Genomic DNA, 25,458 nt, shown 5'->3' with positions numbered 1-25,458 from the left:
GAAAATCTTGTTAAAATGCAAGTTTTGATTTAGGAGGGGGGGGTAGGGCCTGAAATTCTGCATTTCTAACAAACTCAGGTATGCCAGCACTGCTGGTAGAAAGACCACATTTGCTGGACAGAGAACCACATTTTGAGTATCGAGGGGCTACGGGAGTCTGTTTCCAAGCTTAACTGCATACAGAAATCACCTGGAGACTTTTTAAAAGTACTGATGCCTGGCTCCACCCCAGACATGCTGATATGGGTATAGGATGCCCAGATTCACAACCTGGGCATCAGGACTTTTCTAAATCTCCCCCTGGTGGTCCTGAGATGCAACAACATTTGGCATTCAAAGGGCCAAAAGGGCCCAATGCCAGTGGGGAATTGGAGGGAAATGTAAGATGAAATCAGGAGATGCCAATCATGAAGAACCCCCCTCCCCAACACACACACTGGAATGTCCACACTAAGAAGTCCAGATACATATATAAATATAAAGAGAGATATAAGTGAATAGATACATAGATAGATCAATCTTGCTGCCTGCTAAGATCTCACTTCTGGAATAGCTAATAGACATCTCAAAACTACAATGTAAAAATCCAAACTCCTGAATCCCACCCTACCCGACCAAAAAAGCTCTGTTTCTCCATTAGTCTTTCCCACGTCAGCAAGTCTCAGCTCCACCACTACCCCCCAACAGGTGATCTCAGGGCCATCCTTGAATCCCACACCTCACATCCAAACTGGCAGCAAATCCTATTGATTTTACTCTCAAAATCAGAATTGTCTGGGATTTCTTCAAAATAATATGCTAGGCAGAGAATTGAGTGGTTTATAGATGACTGAAAACTGGTCCTAAGCTAAAAATCTTTTTCAAGGTGGAGGAACTTATTAAATTGTTCTCTCAATATTAATATATCTAAAGATTTCCACCGTGAAAAGTTTACATCTAAATTTGCACCACCTTCATCACCACCTCGATGGCCTAAGCTACCACCAATTCTCACATGGATTATTGAAAATGCTCCTTAATTGCCTCCAAACCCCTCTCTAATGGGCTCTGCCCCATTTCCGTCTATTCCCAACAAAGTCGCAGAGGTGTCCAGTTGGGTAAGTTCACATGGCTCCACTGCTCAAAACTCTAGTGGCTTCCAGGCTCACTCATGGGAAAAGACTTCACAATGGACCATAATTTGCTCCATCTCTGTTCCCATTTCTTCCTGCCTCTTTGATCTTATTTCCTATTTATTTCTCCCTTCTAAACACATTAGCCTTCTTGCTTTTTCTTTAAACCATGAGGCACATCCCCTCCTTACTTCTGCACATGGAATGCTCTGCCACCAGATATCTGCAAGCCCTGTGCTTCCCTCCTTCAGGTCCTCACTCAAACACCATATCTTCTGTGAGATGTCCCTGACTTCTATATTTTCAATGTAAAATCCTCCCTCTGACACTTCTTTCCCTGCTTTATTTTTCATACGTACCCATCATGAGCTATGTAATATTTGTTTTAAATATTAATTCAGTTATTTCTATTTCCTCTTAGGGCCTTCTATCCTGCCCAACCACCACCAACTAGAATGTAAGGTCCATGAAGACAGTAATCTTTGTTTTGTTCACCCTCTGAATTCCAAGTCCCTTAAACATGTTGCCTGGTAGATGACAGGCATCAGTATCTATAAATATTCGTTGACGGATTGAATGTTTCAACCAATCAATTAACATCTGTCCTGGCCATCTTGGATGAGAGACTTCTACTCCATATAAAGAACCTGCTACATTGTACCACAATATTGATAAATATTGATAAGTGGTAGTTCTTTTTATAACACATATTTCCCTATAGCAGGCAAACTTGTTTATCTAAAGCACCAGACTTTCCATAGGAGTCATGTAATCTCTGTTACAACTATTTAAATCTGCCATTGGAGCACAAAAGAGCCATACATTACAGATAAGCTAAAGAGCATGGTTGTGTTCCAGTAAAACCTTATTTACAGATTTGGCCCATGGGCTATAATGTGCTAGTCCCTGCATTATAGCAGAACTTCCCAGTTTTGTTACTGAGGTATATATAAAAGGACTGCCTATCTCACGTCAAGCAATGCAACCAAAAGCAGAAGAAATAACCAAATCCCTCAAAATAGATGAAATAACTTCACAACAATAAAGGACAGATGTAACTAATTCATTCAAGATTTATTAAGGCACGTGGATGGAGCTAGAGTGTATTATGCTAAGCAAACTAAGTCAGTCAGAGAAAGACAAATATCATATGATTTCACTCATATGTTGAATCTAAGAAACAAAACAGATGAACATAGGAGAAGAGAAGGAAAAATAAAATAAGATAAAAGCAGAGAGGGAGGCAAACCATGAGAGAACAAAGTCAGGGTTGCTGGAGAGGAGGTGGGGGGCGATGGGCTACATGGGTGATGGGCATTAAGGAGGACAACTTGGTGGGATGAAGCACTGGGGGTTACATGTAAGTGATGAGTCACTAAATTCTACTCCTAAAACCAATACTACACTATATGTTAACTAACTTGAATTTAAATTTTTTAAAAAAGATTTATTAAGGCATTTTGGCATAATTTAATAGCACTTTGTATTTTTTATAAACAGTGGTGCAAGAGGCACCTGGGTGACTCAGTTGGTCAAGCATCTGACTCTTCAGCTTAGATGCTTAGATCATAATCTCAGGGGTGGTGGGATCAAGCCCTGCTTAGGAATCCGTGCTCAGCAGGGAGGCGACTTGAAGATTCTCTCCCTCTGCCCCTCCCCTCACTCTCTCTCTCTCCCCCTGTCTCTCTCTCAAATAAGTAAATAAATCTTAAAGAAAAACAGTGGTGCATCTGACAGTTGTTAAGTTTCGATGAAATATAGTAAATTCTTTTCTGCTTGAAATACCTAGAATAGTGACTATTTCCTGTACCTTGATTAACATAATGCACATTTATCTAATCTGCTGAGGTGAATTTTCTCATATTCTATCTCTAGCATTCTCCTGATCTATCAGTAAATTAACTAGGATAGACAGATAAGTTGCTTTTTTTGAAACAAGTTTAATTCCTAAGAACTTCTTAATTGTTAATACAATTCTTAATATAATTGTTTAAAATTATTTTAATTACCAGGTTTATAATCTTTTCAGGATAGTGAGCAAATTCAGATTATCTTTTTTTTAAAGATTTTATTTATTTATTTGACAGAGAGAGACACAGCGAGAGAGGGAACACAAGCAGGAGGAGTGGGAGAGGGAGAAGCAGGCTTCCTGCTGAGCAGGGAGCCCGATGCGGGGCTCGATCCCAGGACCCTGAGATCATGACCTGAGCCGAAGGCAGACCCTTAACAACTGAGCCACCCAGGCGCCCCCATATTCTCTTTTTTATGGAATAGCTTTATCTATTTTTTTTTCCATCAGGACTATTTGCCCATATGTAGTTTTCTTATTTTCCTCCAGGCTGACCAATAGTGGCTCGGTGATCCCAAATGCAGCTTCTTTGAATATTAGGAAAACTTATCCTTTATCAATAAGGAAGCAGATTCATTTCAAATATCAAAGTATGCCACATGCAGGAATATCTCTGATAAAATGGTCCCCTCATAGAAACACAGACTGGGAGGGAAAGGAGCCAGAAATGCATAAGATTTGCACACAAAAGCAGAACAATGGAAGGGAAACTAACTCAAAACAGGCTTTCTCTTCAGAGAAGCAGCCAGTTGGGCAAGGTGCAATATCTCAAGGCAAAATGGAAGTAACTGCATCACCCTTTCCAATGAGATCTTTCAGTGTATTAATTCTGTCTTCAGCTGGGACCAATCTACTGTTCAGTCTGTCCAGTGAGTTGTTAATGTCAGTGGCTGTACTTTTCATTTCTGAAAGTTCTATTTGGTTGCGTTTGTTTCTTTCTTTCCAATCTTCTTGGACTTTTCCATGGTTTCTGCTTTTTTCTCATGGTTTTGATTCTCGTTATGTCCTTAATTATTTGAAGCACACTTCTTTTATCTTTACTGTTCAGTAGTTCTCTTATCTGACGTTCTTAAGTATATTACTGCTGCTTATTGTGTATGCTGACTCTCAATGATGACATATTGTAGTCTTAGGTGCTTTGTAATTTTGTATTGTGATTTCTTCAGGATGCTATTGGTGGAAATCTTGTACAGTCTAGATTGAGGGTGTTCCTCCAGGGAGATTTTATATTTACTTTGCCAAATGCTCAGTGTTTTCACATGCTTGGGCCATGTTTATGTTCATTTATTGGATCAGAGTTTCTAGAACCTGACAACTAGGAATATTTTAATCCCAACTGTGGGTGAGGACAGGGATACAGTTATGAATTTTCATTAAAGACTCTATCTAAAATCTAAATGAAAACATACAAATGCCCCTCAGACACTATTCTGCACCAGTGAGTAGACGGTTTTTCTAGTGTGAATCTTCAAAGGCCCCAGCTTTCTATGGTGTCTCAAATGCAATTTTTAAACTCATGAAATCCCAAGACATTATATTCTGTCTTTGTGTAAGAACTAGGACCTAAACTTCTATGTGACAGAGACAAGGATTCCATCGCTCTCTCCTGATCCCACTCCCCAGGCTGTCAAAGCACCAACCAGTGTGGTTTGGCTTGGGTTTTCAGTTTGTACTTCATTTTCTGCCCACTGGGAACTTCCTTACATGCTTTCTCATCCGGCTACATGTTTAAAAATGATATTGCTTTATATTTTATCTAGCATGTGTGAGTGTTTTATATCAGGAAGCTTTCTGGATAATCTAGTTTGTCATATTGCCAGAAATATAAGTAGCAAATGGTAGCATCATGCCATAAAGACTAGTGGGATATGTTAAAACTAAGCATCTCAAACCTGAAGAAAAACCATTATTTTTCAGAGATTGATAAAGTCATGCAACATTAAATATAGAATTTTACGGTGTCATGAGATGTGGTAATAAATATTTAGAAGCTTCTTTTGAGGTTTCTCATTTTAAAGCAAAGGTAAAAGGCACAGCCACATCTATTGGAAAATACTTATTTCTGTCACAGTTAAAATGGCTGAAACATAACAAAACAAAACAAAAAGCATGTGGTGAAACCTAAAATGTATATCTTTGTCAGCAAATATTGTTGAATGATATATGGAAAGCATTATAGAAGAGTGAAGAAACAAATGTTGGAACAAATTATGTAGTGTTGAAGGTTTGGATGAAACACTGATGCTTCTAACATTTCTGCTATGGTATTTTCTGGATTCTGTTTCCAATAATAAAACACATGAAGGGCTTTGTGTGTGTGTGTGAGCTACTAAAAAAGGGACCAAATAACATTTTCCCTTAGTAATAAATAGCTTCTTTTAGAAAAATTATGATGTTTAGAATATTGCAGGCAACTATTTGAATTGGAATTTTTTAAATTCCCCCAAAAAGGTATAAAGTACTGCACATGAAATGCATTCCCTCTATCATTCACAGACAAGTTATTGCAGCAAAGATGGTGAAGCTATACAAAATCAAAGTGCTACAGGATAGGGGCACCTGGGTGGCTCAGTCGGTTAAGCATCCGACTCTTGATTTCAGTTCAGGTCATGATCTCAGGGCTGTGAGATCAAAACCCCGTGTGGGGCTCCATGCTGGACATGGAGGCTACTTGGGATTCTCTCTCTCCCCCTCCCCCTCTGCCCCTCACCACCTCTCTCTCATCCACTCACGTACATGTGTGCTCACTCTCTCTCTCTCCCCTCTCCCCAAAAATACAGTGGCACAGGATATCATAGGTGAGGTTAGCTTTATAAAAACAACATTTAAAAATGTAAGGGCTTCTGCACACCTTTGTGGAAAGTAACTTTCTTAGATCAGATTTCCTGGGAAAAAGATTCTGAGAAGAATCACATACAGAAATTTTACTGGAGAGTCCCCTCAAGATCAACTATGGGGAAGTGCAGAAGACAAGATTGAGCAGAGGGAGAAATGAAATTTAACTGGTCCTCAACAAATCCCAAGGGGAATTCTGGGGTTGGGCTGGTGCTTCAGTTTTGTTCCACCTTGCAGCAGGCTGTCTGAGTCTTTATATCCAGCACTGGCCGGTCTTTAGATGAGAGCTGCCCTGTGGGAAGGGGTGAGACATCTTTCCACTGAGTGCAATGCCTAGAGGATGACCTCTCAGCCACCAACACAGTGGAAACATAGCAGTGCACCACAGCATCCAATAAAGCAATCACACAGAGAATTGCAGGTGAGACTGGCAAAATCCCACAAGAGCTGGCTGACTTAAAGATGAGTTCTTTTCTCCAGCAAAAACAACAAAAAAAATCAAGTGATTCAAATGTGCTGACTTTTGCAGTTAGTGGGCATGAGAATTCCACATACCACAAAATATTCAATCTAACAATAAGTGAGAAAATAAACTACTACTTGAAAGATATTTATGCTATGGAGAGAGCTTTATGAGAGCAAAAGTTTGGACGTGTTTCTATTATTACATACTATTGTTGCCAAAACTTACATAGCCCATAAAAACTCTAATACATGCACACTTAAGAAACTTGGAAAACTATTTTAACTTGTTATAACTTTTTAATAGTTTCAGTGCATGTTAAACCTACATGTTAATTTTTTAAATTATAAACCTTCAATATGTAAAATTTTCCTAATTTTTTTAACAAAAATATTTTATTAGTTTTGAAAGATGAGTATTACGGTTTGGAAAGCATACTCAAAGATATACTCTTTGTATTTGGGCTTAGGTATTGTTGGAAGAACTTTTTCAACTATGACATCATTAAAATCAAGTATCTAAATAAAGGCAAAACATAGGTTTTTAAATTTCTACATCACAAGTTTTGAATTAGAGTAAAGCATTTGATCATACAAAGATGGGAGGCTTAGAATTATGGTCTTAACCCAGAACCAGGATAATTCACTGGCTCAAGGCTTCTGGGCTCCCACAATGCCCAAGTTAAAAAATGTTCATTCTCTTCTTTCTAGCAGCCAGCTCCTAGACTGTTACCCTCACTATCACTTTGCACAGTGGCCTCCAACTCTTTATCTTCATGTATCACCATTAGTAGAAACATTTTTTGTGCATGAACCTCCATTTACTTATAAATTATATATATGTGCTACTCTTCTGACAAATTATCTATATTATGTAACACATACAAAAATAGAAATTAAAAAAGATCATTTTTGCCCAAAATGCATAAATTATGAGGAAATAGCAGGCGACCTCAAATGAAGAGAGACTCTGCAATGTAAGTGACATCTACTTTTCAAAAATGTCAAGTTTATTAAAGACAAAGAGTTAGAAATTTTTCCAAGCTGGAGTAACAACTAAACGCAATACATGATCCTGGATTGGGTCTTGTACCCATAAAGGCAATTTTGGAGGAAACAGGCAAACTTTGAGTGGGATTTATGGATTAGATGGTAATGTTAGATAAATGTCAATTTCATAATTTTGATTTTTTGCATGGTAAATACACTCTAAATATTAAGGAATCCCAAGGCATCATGTATGCAACATATTTTCAAGCAGTACAGGAAAAAACCAAATCCACAACAATATGTATGTGTACATATCTGCGTGTTTGTGAGTGTGTGTGTGTGTGTGTGTGAGAGAGAGAGAGAGTGTATGTGGAGAGAGACAGAGTAAGAGAATGCAAAAATGCTAACAATTAGAAAATCTCGATAAAAGCCATACAGAAGTCTATGGATCTTTCTACTACTTTTGCAACTTTTCTGTAAATTTAAAATTGTTTCAAAACAAGAGAAATTAAAAATTTAATATAAACAAAAGAAACAATCCTTTAAAAAGATGAGACAAAAAATAAAAACTAGTTTTGAAGTAGTCCATCTATTAATATTATAAAATGAAGTACTTATTTTATTAAAATAATAATTTTTTAACATGAGAATATTTAAAACTCTGGGTACTTGTTCTGTCCTCTTCTTTATGAAACTGCTCCAGAAGAAAACCTTCAGTGATCTTTTTATTAGCAAAAAAAATAATATTTCCAGATTATAAAACCAATCCCTCTTAAAAGATTCGATTTAGTGATTTAAAAGTAACTTTTTACTGGTTAACATTTAATGTTTGAGAAATAATGAATCATAAGCAATTTAACAAATACATTTAATATCTATTCATACCTTATTCAAAAGGTTTAACTTAACTTTAACTTAAGATAATGTTACAAAATAAAATAGAAATTATGTCCTAGAAGACACTCAAAAGCTTGACCATGTTTTAACCATTTTCCACATTCCTGGTTCTCTCTCTTCCCTGTTAGTATCAAAATGGGGTGACATCCTCAGAGTATCCAAGATTTGAAACATTACATAGGAGGAAGTGATAATAGTTTTAGCTGCAAGAAATTGTTCTTCCTTCGACCTTCTCCTCATTCTGACCCCCATCCTCATTCTAATTCCCAAAGAACAATAAAATGATTATTTAGCTGCCGGTGTCACATAATAATCCCCTGCTGCCTCCTTCATTCAGCCCACTGGCTGACTCACAAAGGGGAGCTTTCCATCCAGAAGTAATAGAGGGGTGAGGGGATGGTGCACTAACTAACAAAAAGTATATGAAGAATGAATATATAATCACTTTAATTGTACAAACACCCAAAATGCATGTAAAGAAAGATGATGTTTTCATTCGAGTATTTATATCTCACCAGCATGTAATACAAGTTGCAGCCAGAGGTGTGTAATTTTGAAATAAGTTTCTTGAATAACATTGTAGCATGTCTCCCCACAGCACAGCCCTCAAACACAGAGAGCCATTTAATGTAGGTACTTACAAACAGCCCAACTCCCCCGAAAGTCTGTCACAAATCTACTGCGTACACGATGTTGCTGAGTACTGTGTTCTATGTACGGAATTAACTGCAAGGGAAAGTCAGTCTGCCTATGTATGAGTAATGAACCATCAGCATCATCTGGGAATACTCAACCATGGACATACAAGATCAAAGTTCCTTTGGGAACAGATGTGGACAAGCTAAAAATCTTGAACACAAAAGAGCCACTTTTGCTGCAAATAGAAAAGCCTCATTATTATGAACAAGCAGTATGATTTGGCTGTGTTAAGCCTGTTACACTTCTTATATCTTCAATTTGCATAATTTTCCATATGCAAAATGGTAACAAGAAAGTCAAAGATTTCTGTCAATGGTTACCTTTCCCCTGACATAGAATGTGGTGATATAAAAAGACAAAGAAGTGGGCTACAATGTTTAACAAAGAACCTGGCCAGAACTGCCGTGATCTTATAGGTGTCAAGACATCATATACGAAATTAGAAGACACCAGCTATGTGATATAGCAAAACACAGAAAATTTTAATTTCTTTAAATATTTATTTATTAGAGAGAGAGGGAATGCATACGCATGGGGGGAGGGCCAGAGGGAAAGGGGGAAAGAGAATCTCAAGCAGACTCCCTGCTGAGCATGGACACCGACGTGGGGCTCCATCCCAGGACCCTGAGATCATGACCTGAGCCGAAACCAAGAGTTGGAGGCTTAACTGACTGAGTCACTCAGGTGTCCTGAAAATTTGAACTTTTTATTCCAACAGCAAAAGGGTGGGAAAAGGTACAAAACCCGCAGACTGTTCCTTACGCTTACTAATGCTCTTGAGCCAAAGACCAGTGGAAATACCTGTAGTTGAAAAAGCTGGGTTTCTTGACCTGTTGCAGTAATGGAGAACCATAGGTCATCTCACTGAAAGGTATTATTAGAAAGGCTTTATTATAGGATTTGGGTATCTTCATAATTCTCCTCTGGAAGCTAAGAAGAATGGAATGAGATTAAGGCTGTTGTTGGGAAAGCAGCAGCAACCATTCTCATCCACCAGGATATGGGAGATGTTTGGTCGCTTTTGTGGTTTGGATGATGTTCATATTTTCCTCTGTGCTCAAATATGGTTACTAAGTGGTCTTGTTTTTGTCTTGATTCGCCATGGTCACACAGTGGTCTTGTCGAGGGTTGTTGGTGTTCCCCAGAACGCCAGGGCCTCGCTCTGCATTCCAGGGCTGTTCCTGGCTATCCAGATCTGCTTCTCTCTTTCTTGTGCTGATAAAATGTGTAAATGCTCCAGGAAAACTTCTGGGAATACTCAGTGCTCCAGTTTGGGATGACTTTTAAATAAAAATATATCCTAGTATTCACAAGAGATATACTAGGCAAATGTGGAATAAGAAATTATGAAGTAGGAAATAGTTCAAGAGGTCAATGGATTCATCTTCTTGCCTCCAGGATGAATTTCTCTATCTTACTCAAAAGCTCCTCATTTAAAAGTTACACAGTTTCTTTTGGCAGGTCTATTACTATACAAAGTAATCCCAAATTCTCCCTCATTAAATTGTAAGATGATTTCTTCTTTCCCTCTCTGTGAAGATAGAAGACAAGCAGCCAATATCCTCTTCACTCTAAAAATAAACCTTTGCCTTTCCTTCTCTGGCAAAAGTAGCCTCTATTCCCAAGGGAGCTATTATAACCATCTCAAATTGGTCTGCGACTCTTCCTCTTGATCCCCCCCAGTTCAGTCTATGCCCCGATCATGTCTTAACTGGAACACTACAGTAGCTTCCTAAAGGGTCTCTCTCCTTCATCTGGCACTGCTCCCCGCCTTTTTCCACATTGCTGCCAGAGTCATCTCTGAGTTCATTTCACTAATGTACATTTGGTCTGCCCATTTTTTTAAAGGCAAAATCCAAACTCCTTAATATCACCCAGAAGACCCTGCTGTAACTGGCCTGCATCCACATCACAATCACATTCTGCCACACTGATTCTTCTCTGTACTCCAGCCACACTAAATATCTTTCAGTCCTGGGAAATCCATAGTCTTCCAACCCCAAGGCCTTAACACATGCTCTTCCTGAAATGCTCTTTTTTACCCCTGCTTTACCCAACTAACTTCTATTTATCTTCCAGATCTCATTTTAAACACCCTAACAACCACCCCTAGATGAGACCAGATCCCCCTATCAGCTGCACTCTTGGCATCCTGCACTTCATCTAGCATGTATCACAATCATAATTCACTACCCAGACATGAGTTGCTTATTTGGCTCCATAAGGGCAGAGACAATCCCTGTCTTATTCACTACCATTTCCTCGGGGCCTGTTGGCATACTGCCTTTATTAGATAGGCATTCAATAAATACTTGTTAAGCAAATTTAACAAAACACAGTAACTTATGGGCTGGGTCCTCTTTAATTTCTATACATTATTTTTAAAACTAGAAAAAGCACTCAAAAGTGATCTAACATTCTGAATACAGCAATGGAATTGCATCCAGGACCCCATATGTCCAATTCACATTAGAAATAATACAGCCCCTTCATGCTACTGGATGATTGGCATATTGACCAGCTCACTCAACCAGTGATTTAAGATAATAAAGTAGTTTATCCTTTTACCAACCCTAAGTCAAGTTACTATGCCCAAGTTCTTAGTTCTGGTAAAGCCATTACCTAGTTACTCACTAATCTCTCTGTTAGGATTCTCTACTTTCTTTTAACTCTATTAATAATTAAAGTATTACTATCATTATTGATTATTACATTAGGTTCTCTTCACCTGTAATCAGTTTAGTTAATTAATAATTATTAGGAATTATTATCCCAATTTTATAGAGGAGAAACTGAGGCCACATAGGTAGATGAAGCTAGGATTCAGATCCTGATATGTTTCATTAAAATATGCCTCTACAAACCAGAAGTCTTCTTCAGTAGTAATGGGAGATCCTGGTGCTCACCTGAGTCTGGCAGGCCTCCTTCCCGAGGCCATCCTTAACTAAGCAGGTAAGTGTTGATCTAATTGAGTGTGTACAGATTCCCTTGCTTTAACAATTGCCCTTTCCTGACTGCCACGGACTGCTACCTGGAAGAACTTGCTGCCATGTTCTCATCACCAGGCCTGATCACCTTATCCTGCCAACAATGGAGCTGGGTCTATGATTGTTGTGACTTTTGGACATTGCACCTGGAACTTCCTGGCTCTCATAGCCTGCATCAGCCATTACAGCAGCTTAGGTCCCATCTTACTAGACACTAGCCTACATCTGGCTTTCCACTCTTCCCATAGACCCCAACATTACAAAGGTTCAGCAGGCCACACAGCAAATGCACTTGCAAAGAGAAGTGTGTGTGTGTGTGTGTGTGTGTGTGTGTGTTTACGTGTAGGTGTGTGTGTTTGAGTGGGGGAAGGTAGAAGCTGATTGAAATTCTCATTGAGAAAGTAAAACACACACGTGATACAATATATAAACAACAGTATAGTCCAGAGTCAAAATACAGGATTCAGAGAAGACATATTATGCAGTCAGGATGGAAATAGAGAGTGATGAGAGAGATTCTCTAGGAGGATTGAGAAAGAAAGTGTGACTTCAGTCAGATAAGGAGCTTCATTATAAAGGACCTTGAGTGCCCTAAGCATGTGTTTCCTAAGCTTAGAGTATTTGTGTAAACTTACCACGTCTATAAACTACCTGTACTGCTTTTCTTTAAATTTGTTTATTTTTAAGTAATCTCTACCCCCCAACATGGGGCTCGAACTCACAACCCCAAAATCAAGAGTCGCATGCTCTTCTGACTGAGCCAGTCAGGTGCCCCTGTATTGCTTTTGATATTTTTCTTTAAACTGATTCACCTTTTCTATTGAAATAAATTTATTTCAAAAAGAACTTTATACCATTACTTTTATATCACTATAAATGCTAGTTGTATTTTTCAAAATACACAGTGGACTCAAAGTATGATGACTAAGATTGTAAAAGTATGCCCTGAAGTACTACTTAAAACCATCTCACATACCAACAGTGGTATGCTAGACATGCTTGGGGAAGCACCAACTCAAACACTTGCAGTTGATCAACAAATGTATGACTCTCCCAGGCAACAATGTTATACATTCTCCTTTCCCCTCCTCCCCAACAACACCTTCTTCATCCTCCTTTTCATCCAACCTTCTTAAAATAACGGTATGTACCCATTCTCTCCAATATCTCTTCCTTCACCTTCTCTTAAACCCACTCCAATCAGGCTTTCACTCCTACCACTCCATACTTGGCTTCTAAAACACCACTCTTTGTCGGTTTCTTCCTGTCTTACTGGACACTGCCCAGCTTTCTTTGCTGATTTCCCCTTTCTCCTCAATGTCTTAATGTCAGTGAGTCCTCGGGCTCAGTCTTGCAAACTCTTTCCTTCTCCCCATTGGTGAGCTCATCTCAGCCACATGACTTTAAATATATTAAATACAGTCCATATACTGATGACTTCCAGATTTCATCTCCAGTTCAGCTTTCTCTCCTGAACTCCCAGTGGGTACCGTGCCTACCTGACATCTATACTTAGATATATGGTAAATCTCTCACATTTGACACATTTAATAATCAATTTCCAACTCCCAGCTTTGCCTCCAAACCTGCTCTACTCCCAAGTCTTTCCATCTCACTTGATGGCAACTCCATCCAGAATCCATCATTTCCTACCCAAATCTCTGCTCTCCCATCCTGGTCTAATCCCTTATCACCTCTCTCCTCAGAACTGCAATTCACTTCTGCCCTGCTTCCTCCTACAGTATAATTGCAATACAAAAGCCTTGTAAAATATGTTAGATCATATCACTTGTCTGTTCAAAATCCTCAGCTGTTTCCCATCTCCCTCGTGGAAAAAAACAAAATCTTCACAATGGCCTACAGGGCCTCAGATAACCTGCCTCCCTACTTCTCTGACCTCCATTCCTCTGTGCTCTTTCTTGCTTACACGGCTCTACTGCATGTATTTCACACACTGTCATAGCCCTCAAAGGCTATGATCATGTCCATTTTGAAGATGAAAAAAACTGGAACCCAGAGAAGTTCCTTGGCCAAGGTCCACCTCAAGTGCTAGAGTCAGAATTTAGTCTATTTTGCTCCAAGACATGGCTCTCAAGTATATCATGCAGTTTCACATAAACCTTTGTTCTTCTAAAATAAGCCCAACTATACTGGAATTTTATTTATGACAAAGGTGAAATTTCATGTCAGTAGCTAAGTGCTGTTGGGACAACTGAACATCTATCTGGAAAGAAAATTAAGCTGGATCCCTTCCACACCTCTTATACCAAATTTAATTCCAGGTAGAAAAAAAGATTTTACTATTAAAATGAATCCCAAAACCTTCCAGAACAAATCACAAGTAAAATTATTCATAATATTAGAGGGGAAAAGGAGCAGAAACTCAGAACCACAAAACCCAGAATCATAAATAGAAAGACTGGTAAATCTAGAACATAAATTTTAAAAACTACTACATGACAAAACACCATAAACAAAGTCAAAGCCAAATAAATAATGGAAGAAAAATATTTGAAATTCATATGTCTAAGAGCTAATTTCCTGAATTTTAAAGAGCTGGTACAAATTTTAAAAAGGAAAAAAAAGATATTCTAACTTAAAACAATTGTTTTAAAAGTACATGAAAATATGCCCAACCTCATTTGAAATGAAAGAAATGCAATTTAAATCAGCAAGGAGGTATTGTTTTTCACCCAGCAGGAAACAAAAGGATTCTGATTCTTTTGGCTGCTATCGGTCCTCAAAAAAAAAAAAAAAAAAGTCATTGGCTGCTACCTATTAGTTCCCACCCATTCTCAAAAACATGTTTGAGAGTTAAATCCACTTTGGCTCTAATCCTTCCTTCGAAATATCAACATCCAAAATGTAAACCATCACCTCAACAACTTTTCAGGGTACCATCCCTTAATATTTCTACTGCCTTGCCCATGACCTGGTCTCACACCCTTTGTCCACTTCCCTTCTACAAAACCTTCTACTACACCTGTTGAACTCCTGATCTATAATCAACAAGCTCCCTATACCCTCATCCTGGCCCAGAACCCCTCCTCTACCACCTTGAATTAATTGAAATTGGGCTTCCCCAAGGGCACTGCTGGCCCTGTAGCCCTCTCCAGTGATAGCAGATCTCTGACACTCCAGACCATTGTTCCTCCCCGCGTTTCTGTTTTTCCTCTCAGGTCACTCCCCCTCATTCACCTGTGATGGGGCATATGACTCACCTCCATGCTCTGCCATAAATAAATGCTGGGGGACCTCACTGTCCACATAGGCAATCAAACTAATAACTGACCTCAGAGGTCCCTAACTTCTTCATCTCCAAGATCCTTATTTTACCCTAGCCACCCCCTCCCATGGTGATACCTTGAACTTCTTCATTTCCTTCAACTGCTTCATTTCAAAAATCTCTATTTCAAACAACCCGGGCTCTTTTAACAGCCTCTCCTTCCAATTTGCATTATTAACTTCATCAGAACTTCAAGTTTAGGGGTACCTGGGTGGCTCAGTTGGTTAAGCATCTGCCTTCGGCTCAGGTCATGATCCCAGGGTCCAGGGATCGAGTCCTGCATTGGGGCTCCCTTCTCCGCAGGGAGCCTGCTTGCTTCTCCCTCTGCCTGCTTCTCCCCCTGCTCATGCTTTCTCTCTCTCTCTCTCAAATAAAATCTTTAAAAAAGGAACTTCAAGTTTATAAATGTCTCTATTTTCTATCTGTTCTAACAACCTGCCTTTTTTTTTTTAACTTCCTTACTTATCCATCTTAGAGTCCATGAATCACCATTTCATTGGGTCCCATTTTACATTCACAAACAATGGTTTTCCTGACTCACTTCCAATCTCAGCCCATTTGCTGCTACGTCAGAAGAGCCTTTCCAGATTGTTCTGGCTAGGTGCGGTGACCCTATGACTGCTCTCACAGAAACGTGTTCCACTTTTTCAACACACTTTTTAGAATTGTAATTTTACATTTATCTTACATTATCTGATAAATATCTGTCTTCCCCATTAGACCCTAAGGTCCATGAAAGTGAAATTGGGTAGGAGAGAGACCTTTTTAAGATTTTATTTATTTATTTGTCAGAGGGAACACAAGCTGGGGCAGCAGCAAAGGGAGAGCGAGAAGCAGGCTTCCCGCCGAGCAGGGAGCCCGATGCCGGGCTTGATCCAGGGCCCTGGGATCGTGACCTGAGCGGAAGACAGACGCTTACCCGATTGAGCCACCCAGGCTCCCGGAGAGACTTTTACTTTTCATTTTATTCCATTTTGTACTGTTTGAATGTTGTAGCCATCTATTAAAAGATTTTAAGGTAAAATCATGACTCTCATATAAACTAAAGTGAGTAAATATCAGAAATCTGATTTAACTCGTTAATTAATAAGGGAACCAGTAAGATATTGTAATTAGTTCAAAGGAGAGTTCAAAGAACCATATGCATGTGGGCAGTAAGAATTGCTAAAATGATTTATAAATAGGTGCAAAATAGACCTATCCTCAGGGTAGAAATCAATTGAATTCCACTGCACACAATTCATTTGCATGTCTATAAATAAGAATTATTTCATTATTACCAATTTTCTACAATATACAAAGTTGTAAAATAGCTCCAAAACAATGAAAGGCTGAGATAAGCTGGAATGGTACACCAAGCAGGACACTTAATATTTTTTACCCATTTCAAAGTTTTTCATAATTTTTCTTGCCACATCAATGTATGACTACTACACGTTAATATATATATGAATTACTACTTAGTTTTTAATGTTAATATTATCTATATGAAGAATTATGCCCCAGTTTTCTATGTTTTTGTATATGAAAAAAGCATGTAAGTTTTATTCTAAATGTTTTAATTGAGATATAATTGACAAGTAACATTATATTAATTTCAGGTGCACAGCATAACAATTTGACATTTATTTATATTGCAAAATGATCACCTCAATGTCTTTTTTTTAAGATTTTATTTTTAGTGCACAACATAACAATTAGACATTTGTTTATATTGCAAAATGATCACCTCAATATGTCTTTTTTTAAGATTTTATTTTTATTTATTTGACAGAGACAGAGATAGCAAGAGCAGGAACACAAGCAGGGGGAGTGGGAGAGGGAGAAGCAGGGAGCCCAATGCGGGGCTCGATCCCAGGACCCTGGGATCATGACCTGAGCCGAAGGCAGACACTTAACGACTGAGCCACCCAGGTGCCCTCAATATGTCTCTTTAACATCCATCACCATAAGTAGTTGCAATTTTCTTATGATAGGAACTTTTAAAATCTATTCTCTTACAACTTTCAAATATACAATAGAGGAGTTAACTATAGTCACCATGCTGTACATTACACCCCAGGACTTACTTGTTTTATAACTGGAAGTTTGTACCTTTTGACCACCTTCCCTCATTTTGCCCAAACCCCACCCTCCACCCTCCACCTCTGAAAACCACCAATCTGTTCTCTGTATCTATGAGTTCTTTTTTTTTTAATTTTTTAAAAATATTTTCTTTATTTATTTGAGAGAAAGAGCACAAGCAGGGAGAGCAGCAGAGGAAGAGGGAGAAGCAGGCTCCCTGCTGAGCAGGCAGCCTGCCACGGGGCTCAATCCCAGGACTCTAGGATCATTACCTGAGCCGAAGGCAGATTCTTAACTGACTAAGCCATCCAGGCACCCTGAGTTCGGTTTTTTTAGATTCCGCTTATAAGAAAGAGATTATATGGTATTTGTCTTTGTCTGACTTATTCCATTTAGCATAATGCCCTCGAGGTCCATACATGTTGTTGCAAATGACAAGATTTCCTTCTTTCTTATGGTTGAATAATATTCCATCATACACAGACACACATACACCACTTCTCTATCCACTCATCCATCAATGGACACTTAGGTTATTTCCATGTCTTAAGCTACTGTAAATAATGCTGCAATAAACGTGGAAGCTCATATGTCTTTTCAAGTTGGTGTTTTCATTTCCTTTGTATATATATATATACCCAGAAGAGGAATTACTGGATCATACGGTAGTTCTATTTTTAAATTTTTGAGGATTCTTCATACTGTTTTCCATAGTGGCTGCACCAATTTACATTCCTACTAACAGTGCACAAGGGTTCCCTTTTCTCCACATCCTCACCAGCATTTGTTATCGCTTGTCTTCTTGATGATGGCCATTCTAACAGACATGTGGTGATATCTCATTGTATTTTGTTGTTGTTTTGTTTTTTATTTAAGTATAGTTGACATACAATGTTATATTAGTTTCAGGTATACAACATAGTGATTCAACAATTCTATACATTGCACTATGGTCAGCATAATAAGTATAGTTACTCTCTGTCACCACACATTATTACTATAATATTGACTATATTCCCTATGCTGTACTTTTCATCCCTGCGACTTATTTATCTTATAACTGGAAGTTTGTACCTCTTAATACCCTTCACCTATTTCAACTATTCCCCTACCCACCTCCCCTCTGGCAGCTACCAGTTTGTTCTCTGTGTGTATGATTCTTCTTCTGGTTTGTTTGATTGTTTGGTTTGTCAGATTCTACATATGAGTCAATCATGTGGTTTTTGTCTTTCTCCAACTGACTATTTCACTTAAGCATAATACTTTCCAGACACTTCCATATTATTGCAAATGGCAAGATGGCATTCATTTTTATAGCTGAGTATAACATCCCATTATATAGATATATAGATACAGATACCACAACTTCTTTATCTACTCATCTATCTATGGACACTTAGGTTGCTTTCATAATTTGGCTATTGTAAATAATGTTGCAATTACCATAGGGGTGCGTGTCTCTTTTCAAATTGGTGTTTTCATTTTCTTTGGGTAAATACCCAGTAGTAGAATTACTGGATCATATGATATTTCTATTTTAATTTTTTGAGGAAACTCTATACTGTTTTCACAGTGGCTGCACCAATTTACAGTCCTACCAATAGTGCACAAGGGTCCCCTTATCTCCATATCCTTGGCAACACTTATTTCTTGTCTTTGTGATAGTAGTGCCATTCTGCCAGGTGTAAGATGGTATGTCATTGTGGGTTTGATTTGCATTTCCCCAATGATTAGTGATGTTGAGCACCTTTTCATGTGTCTGTTGGCCATCTGTATGTCTTCTTTGGAAAAACATCTATTCAGGAGTGCCTGAGCTGTTCAGTCAGTTAAGTGTCCAACTCTTGATCTTAGCTCAGGTCTTGATCTCAGGGTTGTGAGTTCAAGCCCCATGTTGGACTCCACAATGGGCATGGAGCCTACTTAAAACAAAACAAAAACAGAAAAATATCTATTCAGGTCCTCTGCCCATTTTTAAATTGGATTATTTGGTTTTTTGGTGTTCAGTTGTATATGTTCTTTATATATGTTGTATATTAGTCTCTTACCTGATATATCATTTGAAGTATCTTCTCCCATTCAATAGGTTGTTTTTTCATTTTGTTGGTGGTTTCCTTCACTGTGCAAAAGCTTTTTTATTTTGATGTAGTCCCTCTTGTTTATTTTTGTTTTTGTTGCTTATGCTCTTGGTGTCAAATCCAAAAAACCATCACCAAGACCAATGTCAAGGAGCCTCACTGCCTATGTTTTCTTCCAGGAGTTTCATGATTTCAGGTCTTACATTCAAGTCTTGCTGTTTTTTTAACAAATTTTTATAATATGGACTTGGCTGCACAATATCTAAAAAGAAAGCAATGTGGGGGAAACAGACTACCACCCAGCATGTGTATGAGAATCTGGGGCAAAGAAGAAAGTCGGCTGAGGTGTAACAACATCAAGGAGCAGGCTGACGGGAGCCAGATCCAGAGGGCTAGAAGCCATGAGCCTTTGTGGAGTCCCTGCGGCTAGAGGAGGGCTGTCCCCAGCTTCCTCTTTCCCCCACAGAGGGCACTGGCTTCAAGTTGGGAGGGGGCTGAGGACTGAGGAGGGCTGGAGAAGGATAAGTGGTAGGGCCTCCTTTGCCCCTCCTCTATTGAGGGAAGGGAGACCATAATGTACTTCTGGACAACGCCAGGGACCAAAGGAAGGTGAGGGTGCTCTTGTGGCAGTGGAGATCAGTGTGACAATGGACTGCACACTGGGAACAATGATGGTGACAGGAGAGGTAGTGCTAGAACCTGAGCCAAAAGATGAAGTGCTGAGGGACTATTGATTGGGTGGATGAGCCACTGGAGGACAATGACATTAAAATAAACTTGGTTAGAGGAGGGGAAGGGTGAGATGGGCAGCAGTTCACACACATACCAGTGTCTGGATGGGCAGTGTGGTGGCATCAGGGACCTTCAGGAAAGCAGAGGTCCTACGGTCAAGCTGAGGGGCCTGCCAAGAGGTCAGTGTGAACCAGTGCTGAGTGGTGGTCAGAGTGGTCCTGTTGACCTGCTGAGCCTGTAGAGCAGCCTGAAACACAGACTTGACCACATGGGAGGAGGAGGAGTCCAAGGGACCCAAATTCTGCCCCATGGGAATCCTGATTATCAGATGGTGGGTGCAGCATTGCTGGTACTGGGGCATAGTGTTTCAGGAGGAGGCTCTGCATATGGTCAGCTCAGATGTGGTTGATGTTGCTCACCACAGGGCCATCCAGAACGCTGCAGATCCACTTCCCTTCCTGCTGTATAGCCATGGCAGAATCAGAGTCTTAATCATATCGTGTCCCAGCTCTGCCAAGCCTGAGATGGAGCCACAATGAGTTGTCCACGAGTCTTCTCAGTCCACCTAGCTCTTGGTGAAGGTCATGGTGATCTGGGACTGGATGTTGTTAGTGATTGTGCTGAAATGCTTACAGATCTGGGCCATGAGGCAGGTGGCAAACCACCCAGTGATTGTCCACATCTGACTGCAGGCCCGGCTGTCTGCCCAAGAGGGAGATCATCACAGCTGGAATCAATTCACGTGTGGGTTTTTTCTAGCTACAGTGCAGGGTTATCCTTCAGTGCCTTCACCCCGCACAGGAGATAGATGAGCAGGGCCAGGTTGTTCTACACCACATTCACATTCCCTTTTTCCCTCTTCTGTGGCAGTTACAACTTTGATTTCAGTCCTCAGAAAAACTTCAGGTTTTGGAAACAAAATGTCTGCTCCTTTTCCAAATCCCACATTTTGAAAAAGCATTTTTAAATCTCAGTCTCAAACTCTGTACTCCAGTACTGCTGTTGAGACATACAACTGTTTCCTAGTTCATATAATCTTGGGTTTTATACACACACACACACACACACACACACACACACACATATATGCATATATACAAATATATAAATACCTGATGCCAGATTTTTCATAAATACTCCATCTACTATAAATATTGTCTCCTCAGAGAGTTGTTTTAGAAAATTAACGCAATGTATTAAAACCAATTAAAATCAAATAATTAAATCAATTAAAATCTCTTTAGTTGTTTTAGAAAATCAACACAATGTATTAAAATCAATTAAAATCAACGCAATCAAGAAAATTTCATGGGCTCACAACAACTTTTATTTTGGAATTGAACAATTATTAAATTGTATCTAACTCTGGACTACAGATTAATTATACTCAGTATTTCCTAAGGCTTCATAATCTTTTTTCAACCTTTAAAGAAAAAAGCAAGCCGGTTGCAAAGGCACGGGGGTCATGAACTCTGACCTTGCAGACAAAAAACGGTAACAATCTTCCTTCCTCAGAACCCCAGGGTGCCCCCAGCCGGTCCCCATGCCCCGCCCACCACGGCATCTCCACTCTGGTCCACAGCCTTGCAAGCCGCCCCCCTCACCCCGGCTCCCGGCTCCCGCCACCAGCCACCAGCCAACAGCCAACGCGCCTGCAAGCCGGGCCTCTTAAGCCCTGCCCTCTGTCCAGGGCCGCCCACCACAGACGCCATACCTGCTTCTAGGCCACTTTGGTGCCAAATTCCGAGTTTCTTTGATGATTTTGCTACAAATTTGGAAGGGCTGGTTCAGCAGAGTGTAGGCTGCGGCACTGCACACACAGATCTCTTGCAGGAATCTCCCCAGGTAGGCCAGCCCCTCCCGGTGCATCCAGGCAACCTCCGCCCACCCTGCGGTAGCCTGGCCTCTCGAAGCGTTCGGGTTGCGACAGACCAGCAGTCAGGACAGAAGATCCAGATTATCACCGCAGTGAGCACCTCTGGATTCCGCAAGCAGCAGTTCTTCCTCATCAGCTGGGACTGAGAAGGTGATCCTGGCTTCCCCGGAGACCTCCAATGCCAGGCAGCTCACTCTCACCACCTGGGATAACCTCATCCTTGGCGGGATCCAGATCATCAGGGACTCTGCTTCTGCGGAGGGTTTCGTGTGGAAGGCCCACATCCAGTGGCCTCAGGTGGTGGAGTATTATATGGTCTGGGGCCACAAAGACCCTGGCTGTCACTATGGGGCTGTCAGTTCTGAAGGATGCAAAATGTATTCAAAAGGGACATTAGGAAAAATTTGACCTACAGCTGTCAGAGCAAATAAGACTGCATCATCAGTAAGCACTACAAGAACAGCTGTCAGTTTTGTTGAAAGAAAAAAATGCTTAGAGATGGGTATGGAAATGTAATCTACACAGTGTGAACAGAAGCCCTTTGGGGTGGGGAAAAAGAAGCCTTTTGATGTGCCATGGGAGAAACCAAGCAATTGTGCTGCTTCAACTAAGAAACAGATCTTCTTGATCCAGGACACTTGTGAACATCCAGGAGCCTTTGATATACTGGGATGGTATGGTTCTCCTGACCATGTATTCTAAACCTGAGACAAGCCAAGGGGCTCTGGGCATACTGGCAAATGTAGTAGCCTCCCTTGCCAACCTAAAAGAATCCCTTAACAATGGTACGGCTTCGGAAGTACTATGGGAGAACCAGTCTGTGAGATTCCTAGAGCATTTAATACCTTAGCAAAAGCCCTTAATAACACAGACAGCTTCATGTCTCCAAGCCTGGCAGACAGGACAGACACTAGTGGAGGAGGCAGCATCCATGTCATCATTGGAGACCAGTCCCCACCCATCAGTGAGGTCAAAGGCACCCTCCTTTTAGACACTTACATCACATCTAGGGTCACGATGCCCAGCCCCATTCCAGAATACCTCAACATGAGCTACATCTGCAAGTCTACATCCCACTTGCTTTTCCTCCCCACCAAAGAGCCCAGGCCAATCTCAACACCAGCTTCATGCTGCCCTGCTAGAATGTGCCCTTCACCCTTGGCCTGACCCACTGTGCCCAGTGATGAGTCTCTCCAGTATCTTAGCAGCCACCATCAACCACCTGCAGAACCTCAGCACCCAGGAAGATAAACTTGCTGGTTACTGGATAAAGCAAGTCATAGAGCACATCTGGAAGTGTCAGGACTTTCTGTTAATAGTACGGTGGAGCTGGATATAGACAGCTAGGAATATGCATACCTTAAAGCTATAGTTCTCTTTAGTCCTGATCATCCAGGTTTGACCAGCACAAACCAGATTGAAAAATTCCAAAAAAAAGCAGAGATGGACTTACAAGACTATGTTCAAAAACCCTACTCAGAAGACACCCACCTTCTGAGTGGCCCAGATTCTCATCTATCCGCTGGCACTGAGCTTCAACATAATAGAACTTAATTTTTTTTATTTTTTTCATTTTATTTATTTATTCATTTATTTACTGGTCTCATTGTCAATGTTTGATAGCATAATTCCCTACATGCTCAAGACGGAGATGACAGAGTACAAGGGCCAGATCACCAGAGCCAGTCTCTGGTGCACACCCCACACCTGCTGAGGAGCAAAAGAATCTCCCCAGGACCATTCAGATCCAAAGATAACGAAGTAGTGGTATTTTGGTATGCACAAATATTCCCAGTGTGTTAGCCATTTCCTACCTGGTTTCTTCTTATTTGTTAATCCCAGACAATAGTAACCAAAAGACTAACGAGATCCTTTCCTGCCATAAGAAATGTTTCAATGCCTTTTAATGACACAGTAGATTTTGGAACAATCCTTTAACTTAATTTGTATTTAGAAATTCTCAAAGGGCAAAAAAACAATAACAAATTTTTATAAATATCATGCTTGGATTGAGCCCCGAGGCAGGCTCCCTGCTTAGCCGGGAGTCTGCTTCTCCCTCTGGCTCGTGTTTTCTTCTCTCTCTCTGTCAAATAAATGGATAAAATCTTAAAAAAAAAAGTGTTAAATGTGATATAGTCCAACATGTAATTACTTTTTAAAAATTACTGGCACTTGGTGATGGGTATTGAGGAGGGCACGTTCTGCATGGAGCACTGGGTGTTACGAACAAACAATGAATCATGGAACACTACATCAAAAACTAATGATGTAATATATGGTGATTAACATAACAATAAAAAAATTAAAAAAAAATATTTGTGGAAAAAAAATTACTGGCACTTAAAATTATTGCTATTCAGCAAATTTCACTTACCTATGCCATTATTATTAGGCTTTTGGTGGAAATCAAAATCAATACTACATGTTGAAACAGGAATGTGTGTAAAATTAACACTAGAACTATTACATGCCTACTGCTCATTTTTAAAGACAAGGATTACCCATACCCACATAATGCTCTCATTTCACCTGTCAATCCTTGCTATTATGTTGCAAAGGGAGGGGGAGAAATACCAATTTCTAAAGATTCTTATTTTTAATTTAAAGTTTTATTGAGATAATTTTATTTTTTTAAAGATTTTATTTATTTATTTGACAGAGAGAGAAGGCACACAAGCGGGGGGAGTGGCAGGCAGAGGGAGAAGCAGGTCCCTGCTGAGCGGGGAGCCTGGGACTGGATCCTAGGACCCTGAGATCATGACCTGAGCTGAAGGCAGATGCATAACTGACTGAGCCACCCAGGTACCTTATTGAGATAGTTTTAGATTCACATGTAGTTCTAAGAAACAATACAAATATCCCTTGGTACACTTTGCTTAGTAACATTTTATAATACTGTAGTATAATATCATACCCCAGATATAGACATTGATACAATCCGCCAATCTTAATAAGATTCCTGCAGTTTTACTTGTACTCATCTGCTGTGTGTGTAGGTGTGTATATGTGTGTTAAATTCTGTATTATTACCTGTGTAGGTTTATGTAACCACCACAGTCAAGATAAACCACAGGGACCTAAACATATGAACTAAAACTATAAACTCTTTTTTTTTAAAGATTTTATTTATTTGAGAGCGAGAATATGAGAGAGAGAGCATATGAGAGGGGGGAGGGTCAGAGGGAGAACTCTTTGAAGAAAACATTGGTGTAAATCTTTGTGACCTTGAATGAGGCAACGATTTCGTAGCTATGATAACAAAAGCACAAATAATAGCATAAATAAATAAATTTGGACTTTCTCAAAATTAAAAATGTTTATACTTCAATATATACCATTAATTGAAAAGACAACCTACATTTTTATAAACATATGTCTGATAAGATTTTTATCTAACATATATAGAGAACTTAAAAAAACTCTTAAAACTCAATAATAGAAACAAATAACCCAATTTTTTAAATGGACAAATTATCTCAATAGACATTTCTCTAAAGAAGACATACAAATGGCCAATAAACACATGCAAAAATGCTTGGTATCATAAGCACATCACAGAAATGCAAATTAAAAGCAAATGAGATACAATATCAC

General features: G+C 39.6%; 1 long non-coding RNA gene and 2 pseudogenes across 1 annotated transcript in view; 1 reads left to right on the top strand and 2 right to left on the bottom strand.

Moving 5' to 3' along the window:
• The window catches only part of LOC141374134 (uncharacterized), a 219,918-nt gene that overhangs the window by 176,796 nt on the left and 17,664 nt on the right, over positions 1-25,458 (bottom strand). The window lies entirely within an intron of this gene.
• Positions 19,613-21,533, bottom strand: LOC112820223 (transcription initiation factor TFIID subunit 6 pseudogene; annotated as a pseudogene).
• LOC112820216 (nuclear receptor subfamily 2 group C member 2 pseudogene) lies at positions 21,532-23,578 on the top strand (annotated as a pseudogene).

Source organism: Callorhinus ursinus, unplaced genomic scaffold (genome assembly GCF_003265705.2).
Source record: "Callorhinus ursinus isolate GAN/ISIS: 27379988/994484 unplaced genomic scaffold, GSC_fseal_2.0 scaffold1, whole genome shotgun sequence".
Taxonomy (NCBI): Eukaryota; Metazoa; Chordata; class Mammalia; order Carnivora; family Otariidae; genus Callorhinus; species Callorhinus ursinus.
This window is presented reverse-complemented; position numbering and strand designations above follow the sequence as displayed.